Source organism: Mytilus edulis, chromosome 11 (assembly GCF_963676685.1).
Source record: "Mytilus edulis chromosome 11, xbMytEdul2.2, whole genome shotgun sequence".
Taxonomy (NCBI): Eukaryota; Metazoa; Mollusca; class Bivalvia; order Mytilida; family Mytilidae; genus Mytilus; species Mytilus edulis.
This window is the reverse complement of record NC_092354.1, coordinates 40,827,468-40,842,842: the sequence shown is the minus strand read 5'-3', so window position 1 is coordinate 40,842,842 and position 15,375 is coordinate 40,827,468.

Here is a 15,375-nt window from a genome sequence, read left to right as displayed (position 1 = left end):
AGTTAAGGCAGTATACATAGGCAGCATGTGCGATTCTTGTTTCTCGTTATTCGTCCGTCTGTCTTTCTGTTCTCTTTTTACGTTTTAATCTTCTCTTCTAAAACCAATAAGCGGAATTGAAATTAACTTGACAGGAAGCATCTATGGGATGTTTTCACAAAGTTATTCCATTTCGCCCTGATTGGACAACAAACATGGCCACTATGTGTAATTCTTGTTTCTGATTTGATGACATACAAATGTTATCCTCTGGAATTGCTTGAACAAATGGAACTAAACTTTACTGGATACATCTATGGGAGGTTCTTTAAAAAGTACATTTTTATTTCGTCTTAATCAGCCAACATTCAATACCGTCATAGTCAATTCTTGTTTCTCATTGGTTGCTTAATTAAGAAAATCTCTGAAACTGCTTGGCCAAGTTCAACAAAACTTGACAAGAAGCTTCACTAAGTCTTGTTCTTTACAAAATCTCCGCATTCCGTTCTTATTAGAATAAAAATATGGTCACAATGTAAAGCTCTTGTTCACGATTTTCTTACATAAAGAAATTATTTTGCTCTGAAACCGCTTGTCCAAATAGAATTGAACTTGATAGAACACATATGTGGGATATTTTTACGAAGTTTTCTCTCTTTCTCTCGTAGGACATTTATGCAGAAAGAAATGAAAAGGGGAAGTGAAGGTAGAGTGACTGCTTTAATACCATGCGAGTTATACATGCTCATCCCTCTGATCCTCTATTTTATATCTCGATCAGTAAGATAGTGAAGCACAGTACAGCACGCTACCTTATACATGTACATATACACCTATTACGAAAATTCACTGACTAGACAAAAGGTACATGATCGCAGGTGCTCGGGAAGGAAAAGCAGATCCTGTTCCACATCAGGCACCCGTCGTGTTGCTTATGTTATAACAAATCCGGTAACGCCTGGCTAAAAATAAAAGAGGACAAACAGACAAACAATAGAACACATGACACAACATAGAAAACTAAAAAATAAGCAACACGAACCCCACCAAAACCTAGGGATAATCTCAGGTGCTCGGGAAGAGTAAGCAAATGCTGCTCCACATGTGGCACCCGTCGTGTTGCTTTTGTTATTACAAATCCGGTAAATAGTCTAATTCGGTAGGTCACATTCATGAAAGGGAAGGGGATTGTAGTTACGAAGTAAGGAACATATTCGATATCATTTGTGAAACGGTTATTCCATAACGGTCAACCAACTCGCAATGGCGTCCGTTAAATTTACGAAGGGATGATTTCAACTTCACCATTTGGAACTCTTGGTTTAATATCTTCCTTTATTAACAATTGGTTGAGGCAAACTCAATGTTGACTAGGGAAACGACAGAATTAGTACGTTTCCTTTAACATAGGGCGTAACTTATGAAGTTATGAACTGTAAAAGTGACGCTATTTAATTACAAGTTTGATCTGTGTTTTGTGGTACAAGTATAACGTATAGATATTGTTACATTTGGTCAAATTATTTCAGCAAATAAGACTCTTTTTTTTTTTATTAAAAACAGCAACAGGTGCAACGTAAGGAGAAAAGCTCACCTACCCGTGTGAAAATGATTTTAATCAGAAATCATAAATTACAAAAAAATGATCATTACTAATTCTAATTCCACGAATTTTTGTGTTCACGAATATAATCCGTTCTAACCAATTAAATAATTCGTTATCACAAATTACAAAAAATATTTTGCACTTTTTTTTTACACCAAAAACCCCCATATTTCCGGCCCAAATTGTATTCAATTCAATCAGATGAAACATAAACGTTTTCAAATATTCGTAACTTATATTACATAAAAAGTAAAATCACAAAAATACTGAACTCAGAGGAAAATCAATTCGGAAAGTCCATTATCACATGGCAAAATCAAATAACAAAACACATAAAAAACGAATGGACACAAACTGTCATATTCCTGACTTGGTACAGGCATTTTCAAATGTGGAAAATGGTGGATTCAACCTTGTTTTATAGCGCTAACCCTCTCACTTTGATGACAGTCTCATCAAATTCAGTTATATTTACAATGTTGCATTATCTAAACCGACACAACAAATAAAATAGTCAAATTATTGGTACAGCAGTCATCATCGTGTAACAACTTTAAAAGGAACTAAAAGGGCATCACCTTCCGTCCAATATCAGATAAAAACATATAATTAGAATAGTTTTATTTAAGATATTGAATTCCCTTACATTGGTGATTCTCTACGTAATATACTTACTAACAATCACAAGATGTTTGAGGTAAAGCGACATTTATAAACGTTTGACTGGTTGAAATCAATTCGATAAACGAGGGTAGATGATCTAACTACTGATGCATCTAAGTTCTTCCTTAACATATACACTGTGTCCAATTCATTTCAACAGGATAAAAAACGACCCAGACTTGCTTTTCATACATAACTGATAAAAAAACTGACTAAAATGTAACGAGATGTGAACAATTGTAAGTCAAAATTTGACCTTCAACAACGGGCAAAAACCATAACGAATCTAAGCTATGAAAAAGTAATCGATTAAAAATGAACACGTTAGGCCTGAATTGAAATACAGCTTTGAAAAAAAAACCGACAGATGGCAACCATCGACAACCACTAGTTTTGGGCCCTCGTGACAGGGATAAACGTGTTTCTTAGCGCTCCACATTCCCTCCCAACCTCAACCCAACCAACCCCTCCTTCTTTCCTCCTTTATTGTTACAGGTTTGTAAAAACACAACACTTAAAAGTGAGAATTGAAATGGTGAATACTAGTATATCAAAGAGAAAAAAAAACGACCAAAGAGCAGACAACTTACCACACAGTATTCGCAGCTAGTGAAAGCTAGTTCAATGCCGCATTTTCAATTAATAGATAAACCATGTTCAAGTCAATTAAAATCTCAATCGGTACTCATCAAACAAATTTCGCAAAACTTAAGTTAACATTTGATTTTTTGTTTTGCAGAACTTCAAATCTTGTACTAACAACCATTATTGCCATAAAGATGTCTACATCAGACATCAAAAGGGACTGTGGGATATTCTAAGTAGTTTTTAATCTATGGGTACCAATGTGTCCACTGATCAGTTGGTTCCATCATCAGGTGGATCCCCTCTTCCCGTCTGTTTCGGCGCTGTCCGCGACAATCTTCCTGTGTCTGTTTTCCAACTTTTCCAGCCAAGCTTCTTCTTACTGGTCCAGTTAGTCCTATGGACCCCAAAGGCTCTCCAAAATGTTTGAGAAACAAAGCCTCTACAGCCTACCTCCACTGGAAAATACCATGTCCTCCAATTCGGCTCTTGAATCGGAGGGTTGTTGTTACAACCATTATTGTCATAAATATGTGTACATCAGACATAATAAAGGGAATGCGGAATATTTTAAGTAGTTTTTAATCTATGGGTACCACTGCGCAGCTGGTTCCATCATCAGGTGGATCCCCTCTCCCCGACTGTTTCAGCGCTGTCAACGACAATCTTCCTCTGCCTGTTTCCCAACTTTTCCAACCAAGCTTTTTCTTATTGGTCCAGTTAGTCCCATGGACTCCAAAGGCTCTCTAAAATGTTTGAGAAACAAAGCCTCTACAGCCTACCTCCACTGGAAAAAAACCATGTCCTCCAATTTTTCTATTGAATGTCTGTTACCTGATACTTGGCAAGCTTTCTCTCATGTGCTTCTCTCAGTCTTGTTTCCCATAGCAAAAGAAAGACCTGTCTACTGATTATGGACCATAGCACAATGTCTTGTCGGAGGGTTGTTGTTATAATCTCTCTTGGGAAGTTAGTCTTTTTGATAACCGATACATGTAACAGCGTTTTTAAAAATTATCTTAAATGAAAAAAAAAACAGAAAACAGTGAATTCAAATATTTAAAAATTTAAAAAAAAATAGGGGTTATTTATTTTTCTCTATAATAAAAGTTCAAAACAATGCCAACATCTAGAAATTGACAATGAGGGTCGTTTGAAAACAAAACTTTACGACAAAAGAGATGATTTCAGCTTTCCAATTGTGAACTTTCCATTTCTAAGTAGCAACATACCAGCAGCACCTGCATACGGGGAATATACCTCCCAATTGATACGATATTCCCGTGCTTGCATTTCCTATCATGATTTCCTTGCTAGAAGGTTGCTGCTCACAAGGAAGCTATTAAACCAAGAGTGAAGTTGAAATCATCCCTTCATAAATTTTACGGACGCCATCACGAATTGGTTGACCGTTATGGAATAACCGTTTCACAAATGATATCGGAAATGTTCCTTACGTCGTAACTACAACCCACTTCCCTTTTATGAATGTGACCTACCGAATTAGACTATTTACCGGATTTGTAATAACAAAAGCAACACGACGGGTGTTACATGTGGAGCAGGATTTGTTTACTCTTCCGGAGCACCTGAGATCATCCCTAGGTTTTGGTGGGGTTCGTGTTGCTTATTTTTTAGTTTTCTATGTTGTTTCATGTGCAATCTTATTAAAATAAGTTCTCATCACTTGCTCCTCGATTTTTTATATGTCGACGTGTATAAAAAATCGAGGAGCAAGTGATGAGAACTTATTTTAATAAGATTGTTTCATGTGTTCTATTGTTTGTCTGTTTGTCTTCTCTCATTTCTAGCGAGGCGTTGTCAGTTTATTTTCGATTTATGAGTTTGACTATTCCTCTGGTATCTTTCGTCTCTCTTTTAAGTAAACAGATAACAGCTTATTAGTCAATTACAGTTACCAGATATAGGAAGATGTGGTGTGAGTGCCAATGAGACAACTCTCCATCCAAATAACAATTTATAAAAGTAATACATTAAAGGTCAATAAACGGCCTTCAACACGGAGCCTTGGCTCACACCGAACAACAAGCTATAAATGGCCCCAACATTACTAGTGTAAAACCATTCAAACGGGAAAACCAACGGTCTAATGTTAACAGCACATATATTTTCAAAATAACAGTTAACAAAAGTTTTAAAATGCCTAAAACACCTGAAAAAAAAAAATCTTGCACCCCCTCTCAAAAATTATATTAAATCAAAATAGACTCAACTTTGCTCATATAAAACATGTACCAAATATATGCTAGGTATATTTCTATCAATTACTCAATTTTCCTGCATCAATCATCTTAAATATTTGCCACTAAAATATAAAGGCACAGAACCAGAACATAAGTGCACAGCACAAGAACCGTTTTACCTAATCACCAGCACATCGTCAGGACAATTTCGTTTGGCGAATTTGCAGGACATTTGCAATACAATATTATTGTAATATTTCTTACATGGTATTTGCGACGTATCAGAGAAAAATTAAGCAACAGAACGGTTGCTTAATTACCGTTCTGATACAATCTAAACAAACTCATCAGCACAGAATCAGGACCCATCAGGACCATTCAGGACCGAATCACCATCAATGAACGTTTTATCACAGAACAACATTACCTGTCCTCATAATATGATAATAACATGGGCCCCACAGTTCAAATCAAAGCATGATTCTACATTAATTGTGAGTTCTGATCCTTACAGAAGGAGGTCGAAATGTTGTCATTTTAGAGCATCAGTGGAGCATTGAGTCACAATACATTGGTCAAAGAAACCCGGATATTCCATAATGTCGGAACCCTTGCGCTCGAAGATTAAATAAGAATATGGCCAGGAGCCAAAATTCCGTTTTATCCCCAATGATAACTCTATTGCCATCTTTTTTGTCGGGAAACCCATGTTAAAAGATCGCATTGTGTAAACATCCACAATCGTAACCTTCCAATTTTTGTATGTTAAGCCTTACAATAGAGTAGAGAACAAAGGAAGATGATACTTTTGAAATTTCATAACAGTTTCCTACCGATAACGGTACAATAAGTGTGCTCCACTATGCAATTGAACATACAAAGGATTGGTTTTGTAGTTGGCTTCCAAACACGGTTGCGTAAGGCAGGTCAAAAATATTTTAAAACTACGACACTCCTCAAATATTGATTTCGAAAACTCAATCAGCTAAGGTTGAACATTTAATTCTTAGTACAGTTACACAAGGCAGGTTCAAAAAGAAACAAATGTGAAATATTGATCGCTTTTTTAATTTCTTACAACATGATAATGTTTCACAAACAAATAAAACAAAACAGTTCAGTTGAACATAAACACAAAATAAATATGAAGCACCATATCTATAAAAAGCATTTTCAATTGCCCCAAAAATATTATTTACAGTTACTATCTTCCGCACTCCCCTACCAATTATGACATATGAAGACGAACAATTCTTACAAGGAAACATAACTAGAGGCTCTAAAGAGCCTGTGTCGCTCACCTTAGTGACGTAGGTCTATGTGCATATCAAACAAAGGAAACAAATGGATTCATAACAAAATTGTGTTTTGGTGTTGGTGATGTGTTTGTAGATCTTAATTACTGAACAATATTGCTGCTTACAATTATCTCTATCTATTATGAACTTGGTCAAGTTGACTTATTTGTTGATCATAGTTTGCTATTCTTATTTGCTGTTAACAGTTTACCTTTATCTAAGATAATATTGAAGATAATAACCAAGAACTTCAAAGTTTTCTTAAAATTACCAATTCAGGTGCAGGAACCCAACAATGGGTTGCCTGATTTGTCTGAAAATTTCAGGGCAGTAAGATCGTGACTTAATGAACATATTTTAATGAATGAGATTTGCTCAAAATGCTTTGAATTCAGAAATAATAGCCCAAAATTGCATTTTACCCCTATGTACTATTTTTAGCCATGTCGGCCATTTTGGTTCGTCGCCAGGATCATTGGACACATATTTAATACAAAAAAAATAAAAGTTGACGGACGACGGACTCAGGATGATGAACGCAGGACGACGGACGCCAAGTGCTGAGAAAAACTCACTTGATCCTTCGAGCCAGGTGAGCTAAAACATGCTATCGCTGTTTTCATTTTGAACAAAACTGCAAACCCCTTGTTAGCCAAATTATTGAAATTAAATCAAGCATAACTATAGTGATCGCCTTTATGTCCACGTCACACTGTCCCGATTTTTACGCCGATGGCAACACGATTATGGAAATTTTCAAAATCGGGACTAATCGTATCCAGATCAGACTATTCGTAGTGCCATCTTTAACCATCGTAGAACCATCGGCCACTTTTTCTAGCCTTCGGGGACAACTTCGGGAAGGGTTCTAAATTTTTTAACATGTTAAAAAATCCTCGAAGGTGCGTCCGATGTTGAGGGTTCGTATTGAGTTCGTATCACCATCCTCACCATCGAAATGTCACCGGGAATGCATCTTTGAACATCGTATTGCATTCGTGTTTCCATCGTTTCTATCGAGCAGTTTTGACATTACGATGTCTACACGAATGAATCACGAAGCTACCCGAAGGTCTTATGATAGCAACACGACTTTGTGAAGACCTCGTAATCCCGTCGTGTTGCCATCGAATAAAAGTACGAAGGCGACAAGATGGAACTACGACGGCAATAAATCCTGCTAAATGTAAGTTAATTTTCGCGCTAAAATACATTTAAAGTGCCATGCGTGATATGCACTGGTCAGTCTAATACGACAGTTAAGAAAGACGTTCACAAAACATGGAACTCATATCATATGATTCTATGAGATTCTAACAAGAAAGGCGACGGCGTTGTTTCTATTAATTCAAATGGAACAAGAACAGCAGCTATTACAGGCTCGGGATTTACTTTTACAAGTAAAATATTATTTTTTGTCAATTTTTCATATCAAGTTACATAATGAAAATCATAAACGCGCCTCGTACACCAACACTGCAGGTACACATATATAGGGACCAACTTTTTCTCCATTATTCTGATTTTTTATGTATCGTCTGAGTTGTTGTCACACGAATGTTTACTCCATAACCATTTTGTTTTCTATATGTCATATTTTGCCTCATTTGTTGCTTTCCCTACATCATTCCTTTTGTCTATATTATTATGATATTCTCCTGGAAAGAGCTCTTTTTGAATAAATGGGATCAACGAACCCATTACCTTACCTTTAAGATAGATCAGTAAACATCGGCATAATTATGGGTGATTATTCAGACTAGTGCACACATTTTACAGTTCAAACAAGGCAATGCCGAGCCTGGCATCCCCTCGTATGTAACATATTGGGGACAAATATGGACACTATATTTGTATATGACACATGCAGAAAATGGTAAATTGAACGTAACAAATTTCAGATCATTACAAGGAGGATCAATATACCACATGTTGTTAAAAATCTTTTGAAGCATTATGGTTTTAGAGTGTCCACAAGGGTGATATTGCCTTGTATTACAACTGCCACTGTGACCTTGACCTTTGAATTTTAATGTCAATAGCGCTTAAGATATTCTTAACGAGTAACACCATACCAAGTTTTGAGCATTTTGATTCTAGAGTGTCCATAATAATTTTATCTACACGCAACTTGCATGTAGTAGGCGAGGGGATAATAAACTAAGTTTTATAAGAATTAGACAAAAAGATCGATTTCCCGCCATGCATGGCAGACTTGTACAGAAACGATATGTTGTCGAAATTCTGTTCGTATCATAAAAAAGTTCAAAACAGGTAGAACGCATTTTTAGATCGTTTGTATACTTGTATTATGTACATACATGTATTTTACCTTTATTTATCTTGTTTGTTTTCGCGCCATCATCGTAATCCATCGTGTAGCCTTCGTAATCCATCGTGTAGCCTTCGTGATTCATCGTCAAGGCTTCGGCTGAGATATAAAGCTTAATTCTAATGCAATTAGTTTGTAACGATAATTTTCATTGGACGTTGACAAATATTTTAAGGGGTTAGATTCCACGTTCTACCAGTCCGTAACTAAGAAAGCCACCATTTTGAATTCCGATTTTTTTGGGGTATGCAATTTCTCAAAAAATAAACAAGATAATTACATTTTGAGCCTCACAATCTTCTTTTTGTCAATATTGAAACCATTTTGAAGCGTATGAAAAGTAAAAATACGTTTAGTATTCATGTTTGACATCTAGAGTATGTATATGACGTCAAATTGTTTAGATGCTAAAGACGATGCAACAGTTTAGCGGACTTGTTCATTTATGTCATTTTTAAGCCAATTATTTTACTGTCGCAAATATCCGTTTACCAATCTCCGCTCCGCGTCGCTAGGTAAACTCAATTTGCGACAGTAAAATCTACGTTTTACGAAGGCCAAGCTTGAAATGCAATACAGTTATCTCCTAAATACCCGTCTTCGGTTAACCTTCGTATGTCCATCTTTTGCTATCGTATGTAATTTCGGCACCATCGTATAGACTTAGTTTTTCGTAATTTTGGACTATTTCGTGGCAAAGGCGGGTCCAAGTAGGATCTTTTGTATGAAAATTTGGTTGATTTTATAGGGAATGACTGAAGCATGGTTGCCCCCCCCCCCTTTTTTTTTTGTTTTGCTCAGTCAGCGGCCTGTCCCTAATAAAAACTATAAAAAATGAAGATGTGGTATGATTGTCAATGTGACAACTTCTACATACCAACAACATAAAGTACAGATCTGAGAGTACTCGCAGTTACTGAAAACCATTTCAAAGCCGTTGGTATATTTCGGCCCTTTTATTTATGTTATTGCGTCATGAAACCCTTACTGAATAACTTGAGTTAAAGATCGCTCTTTCCTACGTACAACCGTTTACATTATTTCATAAATTCCTAACTAAGAAAATATTCAGTTGACGATCGCACTTTCCTACCTTCCGTGAAAGTTTAATTTTTTTCAAAGTCTTTCACGTGCACAATAATGCAGTGACCATGCAACTACTACTCAGAAAGAGTATTTGCAAATAAAGAGCGAACTTTCGTTGTCTACAGTATTATAAACAGAACTTCACAAGAACGATTATGATGTGTATTGAAGTTAAAAGTTGAAAGAGGTGGAATACCAAAAATAAGTATAACATTTCCATTCTGTCATAAACTCCTTACTAAAAAAAATTGAGATGACGATCCCACTTTTCTACCTACATTTAAATGTAAAGTCATTTTCCATTTTCACTTGCGAACAAAAAAATTACAGTGACACTTTACAAAATGATCTTCATGCTGTTATTGTGTCAGGAACCCCTTACTGACAAACTTTAAGTTATATATCGTTCTTACCTACCTAAACCGTTTCAATTCTATGAAAATTTCTAAAATAATAAAATATTAAGTTGCCGATCGCACTTTCCTACCCTCACACGTTTAGTTTTTCAAAGTCTTTTAGTTGCACATTTATAAAGCACAGTTACCGTGCATGCTATGACTGTGTACTAGTGTGCGTCTCAGAAAGAGGTGCTATTAGTATAAGAAGATACCAAAACGAACTATTGCAGTTCACATTTTAAGAAGAAATTAAAAAGCCAGGATAGGACAAGAGAAAGAATCAATCACTGTTAAGGATGGCGTTTTTCTATCTCTTAACATGTGACCGTGATGCACCAAGGATTTGGATGACAAATGCGGATAGCAAACATTATCTGAATATTTTATTTTGTCAAATGTCCATTGCTAAAATAAATTTAAGTTGTTAAAATTAAAACGTAATTTTTCTCTTGCCGAAAAAAAGTTACTCATAACGAATTGTTCTTTCCGATTAAAACACGAAAAGAGGTTTAAATAAAAGAAAAACATACAAACAAACTATCACTGTGTTCATTATTAACAGAACTATAAAACAGAGATTGAAACGGTTAAACCAAATCAAGCATAAACCAATGATCGCCCATCACTTTTAAAAACTATAGGATAGTTTTATAGATTTGATTTAATGATAACCGCTATAAAATTGCAGATGCGAAAACACGATTTATATTTTGTTATTCTATCATAAATTCCCATACGAATGACATTCCTTTTGACGAACACTACACATTGTGACACAGAGTGAGACAAAGGTTGAAATAATACAAAGAAACATGAAAATATACAACTATCGCTGTCTACATTATTATAAGCAGAACGTCACAAGAAAGATAATGATGTGTATTAAAGTTAAAAGTTGGAAAAGGCAGAATATCAAAATAATCATAATGTTATCATCCTGTCATAAACTCCTTACTAGGAAACATTTAAGTTGTTTTCTACCTACAAGTACTTACATGTAAAGTAATATTCACTTGCAAAAAAAAACAACAATTACACTAAGACAAAAAAGCTGCAAAAATGATCTTTTTGATGTTATTGTGTTACAAACCTTTTACTGACGAAATATAAGCCTAAGATAGCTCTTTCCTACCTACAACCGTTAAAATTATGTCACAAACTTCATACTCAGAAAATTTAAGTTGACTATCGCTCTTTCCGACCTTCGCGCACTTAGTTTTAGGGTCATTTTCACTTGAAAAAAATAACGATTTCTTTTTACAATTATGAAACAGAAAAATAAAAGTTGACAAAAAAAAACAAAAAAAAAAAAACAAGAGGCTCTCAAGAGCCTGAATCTTTCACCTGTAATTCTTTCATCAATGATTATTTTTGTTTTTTAACGAACATTAATCAATGGCTTAAAATTTCCTTTGAAATGATCTTTGTATCTGTCATATTTTCTTCAAAATCAAGGAAATGCACTTTATCCCAATGTTCCATTTTAGCCATAGTTGCTATGGTTCTTGACATACAAAGAAATAAAATATAAAATTTATACTAGAAACTCTGAAACTCATTCGGCCCAAGTTTGGCTGAAATTGATTCAGCAGTTTCAAAGTAGCAGATTTTTTAAAGTAAGCAAATTAAATGAACAAATTGTGAAATTTTTCAAAAGGGCAATAACTCCTTTAGGGGACAATTGACAATTTTTGTCATTGAACTTATTTGGAGATCTTACTTTGTTGAACATTTTTGCGGTTTCCAGTTTATCTTTATCATTAATAATATTAAAAATAATAACCAAAATCTGCAAAATTTCCTTACAATTACCAATTTAGTGACAACAATCTAACAATGGGTTGTTAGATTCATTTGAAAATTTCAGGGCTGACAGAACTTGGCCTATTAAACATTTTTACCTCAATCGGATAAGCTCTAAATGCTTTGGTTTTTTAGATATAATCCAAAAATTGCATTTTACCACTACGTTCTATTTCTAGCCATGGCGGCCATGGTTTTACGAAACAGAAAATAAAACCAGACTGTATTCTAGATAGTACTATACCCTTAGGATCATTCAGCTAAAGTTTGGTTGGAATTGGTTCAGTAGTTTCAGTAGTTTCAGAGGAGAAGATGTTTGAAATAGTTTACACCAGACGGACGACGACGACAAACGGAGACGACGGACGCCAAGTAATGGTTAAAATATAAATATAAATAAATATTTCTGTCTGCGTTATAAGAATAACTTGATATCGAAGGTTTAACCACAAACATAGATTAATAACGATCGCCCTTTCCATCATTCACAATATGACGGTGAGATGCCTCAAGAAAAAAAAGCTGAAAAGGTGGAATGCAAAAATGATCAATGCTCTTCAACTTCGTAATTTATTTGGCCTTTTTAACTTTTTTGAATTAGAGCGTCACTGGTGAGTCTTTTGTAGACGAAACGCGCGTCTGTCGTATATACTAAATTTAGTCTTGGTATCTATGATGAGTTTATTTGATGTTATTAAGAAATGAACCCCCTACTGACAAACTTACAGTTAAAGATCACACTTTCCTACCTACATCTTTTTAAATTCTGTCATAATTTTTTTTTTTTAAATATTCAAGTTGCCGATCGCTCTTTTTATACCATCTAGACTGAATTAATAATTCAGCTTCCGATGGCCTAGTGCTAGTTTTAAAAAAGACCAGATTGATATATATATATTTATATATCATTCCTAAATACTGAAAAAAAAGTTCAGTTGACGATCGCCTTTTCCTACTTTTCCTACATATGTACATTTAAATTATAATCGTTGTGTTCATGAAAGATCAGTAACTTTATATTGCCCTGCAATTCTGAAACAAAAAGAGGACTGGTATAATTCGACTATAATCAAAACAAGGGAAAAACATACTGCCGTAAAATCTAACTATCAGTCAAAATGTAACCATTGGAAAGTATATACACAGTGTACGGTTTTCTAATATTTTGGTAATTCGGGAGACTGTACATGTCAAGCGGGGCTCCGACATTCGAAAAATAACTAGTTGCGTGATTAAAACTTTGATGAACTAGTAAAGGAGTGTACAGTAAATTCGCAAGCGATTGTACATTCAACAAAAATATTCGACATGGATAAAATTAATGTATTTGGTTTTCTACTGCGATAATGGTTTTGAAACTTCCAGACAGGTAAGACTATATACCAGAAATGGTACACGTGAACATTCTGGTAGCAACGATTGTTTTCTCGATGTTTATTTGACATTTTTTATCGCTGTTTTGTGGCAGTTTCGATCGTTTTACTCGGAGCTCCTCCATTCTAAGGAAAACGTTTGGATAGATATTTCTTTTTTACCATTTGATTGAATTTACATGTTGAATGTTTTAGCTACCGAAACTTGAAGTAGAAACGTTAAACAGTAACATAAGAGTTCATCAAAGTTTTCATCAAGCAACATGTTATATTTCATGTGTCGGAGCCCCGCTAGACAGTCTCCCAAATAACCAAACTATTAGAAAACCGTACAGTTCCGTTCCTACACTGATATACAGTTGATACATTTACAGATCGGACTACTGTTCTAGATTTTATATCTAAATATGAGTTGACCTTAATGAGACGTGGGTGCTATTGGCAGAGCCCGGAACTGTATAAATGGAACCTTGGGCGACAATATATTGGCTATGTTTTAAGAATGATAAGAGCAAAAACTAACTATGTTTGCATATTATTCTATTTAAAGAATTCACAAGTGTTTTGTCTTGTCTTGTGCTTTGATTTTTGTAAGAATTTGTGTTTTCATCCAAAAAAAAAACTTTTTTCCGAAAGTATTAATAAAAAAAAACAACATTTTTTTGGTTTAGATTTTTTACCAATTTTTGTTAAAAAAATAAAATTTCAATTTTCAGAGAAAGTCATAATAGAATTCGGTCTATTTTCATTTCTTACACTTCTTGTCTGGATTAAGATTACTGAACTCTTAAAATAAGAAATGTGTTGGTCTAGTAAGTTATCTCCAAATGAAACATTGTTAAACTTTGTTAATTCTCCAAACAACGTAAATTGTTATTGGAGTGCCGTGTTTCTTTAGATATAAACGAACAATGACATTTCCATATCTGGTTTACAAATTTAATTTGATATTTGCATGCTACAAATAAAGTCTATAATATATTACAGAATGAGATTTAGAACGATTTTTATTAAAATAAAGACCTTACCACTGCCCTTTTGTTAAATGATAGAGTAGTTAATTGTAGTAGTTGACAGGTAAATTTTAAACTTTAGTGCACTATTCATATAACTTGCTGGCCTTGCATTGTTGTGAAATTGATTTTATACAAATAAAATTTAGGGATGATTGTCTACTTAAAAAGAAAATTGCGGAGAAAGATGTCAACACGGTCGATTAAAGAAAATTTATGTCACGTATATTATACTAGATGTACATTTTTGTATTTTAAGAAAAAATATAACATCAAAACTATAGTTTTTCAATCACTAAAATAGGTAACTGGTTATTGATCGAATGATGACCGTGAAAGTAAATTCATGTGTGTTCTACTGACCCTTTATGACGTACATGCTGTACAAGAAGAATTCCCTGACCAGTTTTAGCAATGCAATTTCAAAACCTGTACATTAGAATATATTTAAACCGTAACACCAAAAGTTGCGGAGTGCGATACATGCGATAGTCGGTTGAAGAGCTCTCGAATGGTGCTCATTTGTTTTCTGTTATTATGTATATATATGTCCACCTTAAATAAAACTTACTAACTTTCTTACTTTCAATCGTGTTATTAACAATGAAAAACATGTGTTTATCTCTTGGACGATTCATGCATTGAATCTTCCGTCTGTCATATGTCCGGAGAGTTCGGCCAAGTACACCCACAGCTAGGTGTGTCTACTTAACACGCTGGATCAAACATTCACGATTTTTACTTCCGTCCTGTTGAAAATTTAAACTTTTATTAAGACTTGAAAAACATTTATTTAATCACGACAACAATCAGTTTGTTCTGGAAGCGTCAAAATTCAGTTTTTTTCATCCAAACTTGTACCGATTATCCCGTCCTCCATCCGATTTTAGTCCGATTTGCATCTTTCCCATGGTTAAAAACGACCGAATATATCCTGACAGCGTCCCTATGAAGCTGAGTGCGACCAAACAGACATCAGACAGTGACCAGACAGTGAACCGACGCTGACGGAAGATATCCGTTAGAAAACTGTCG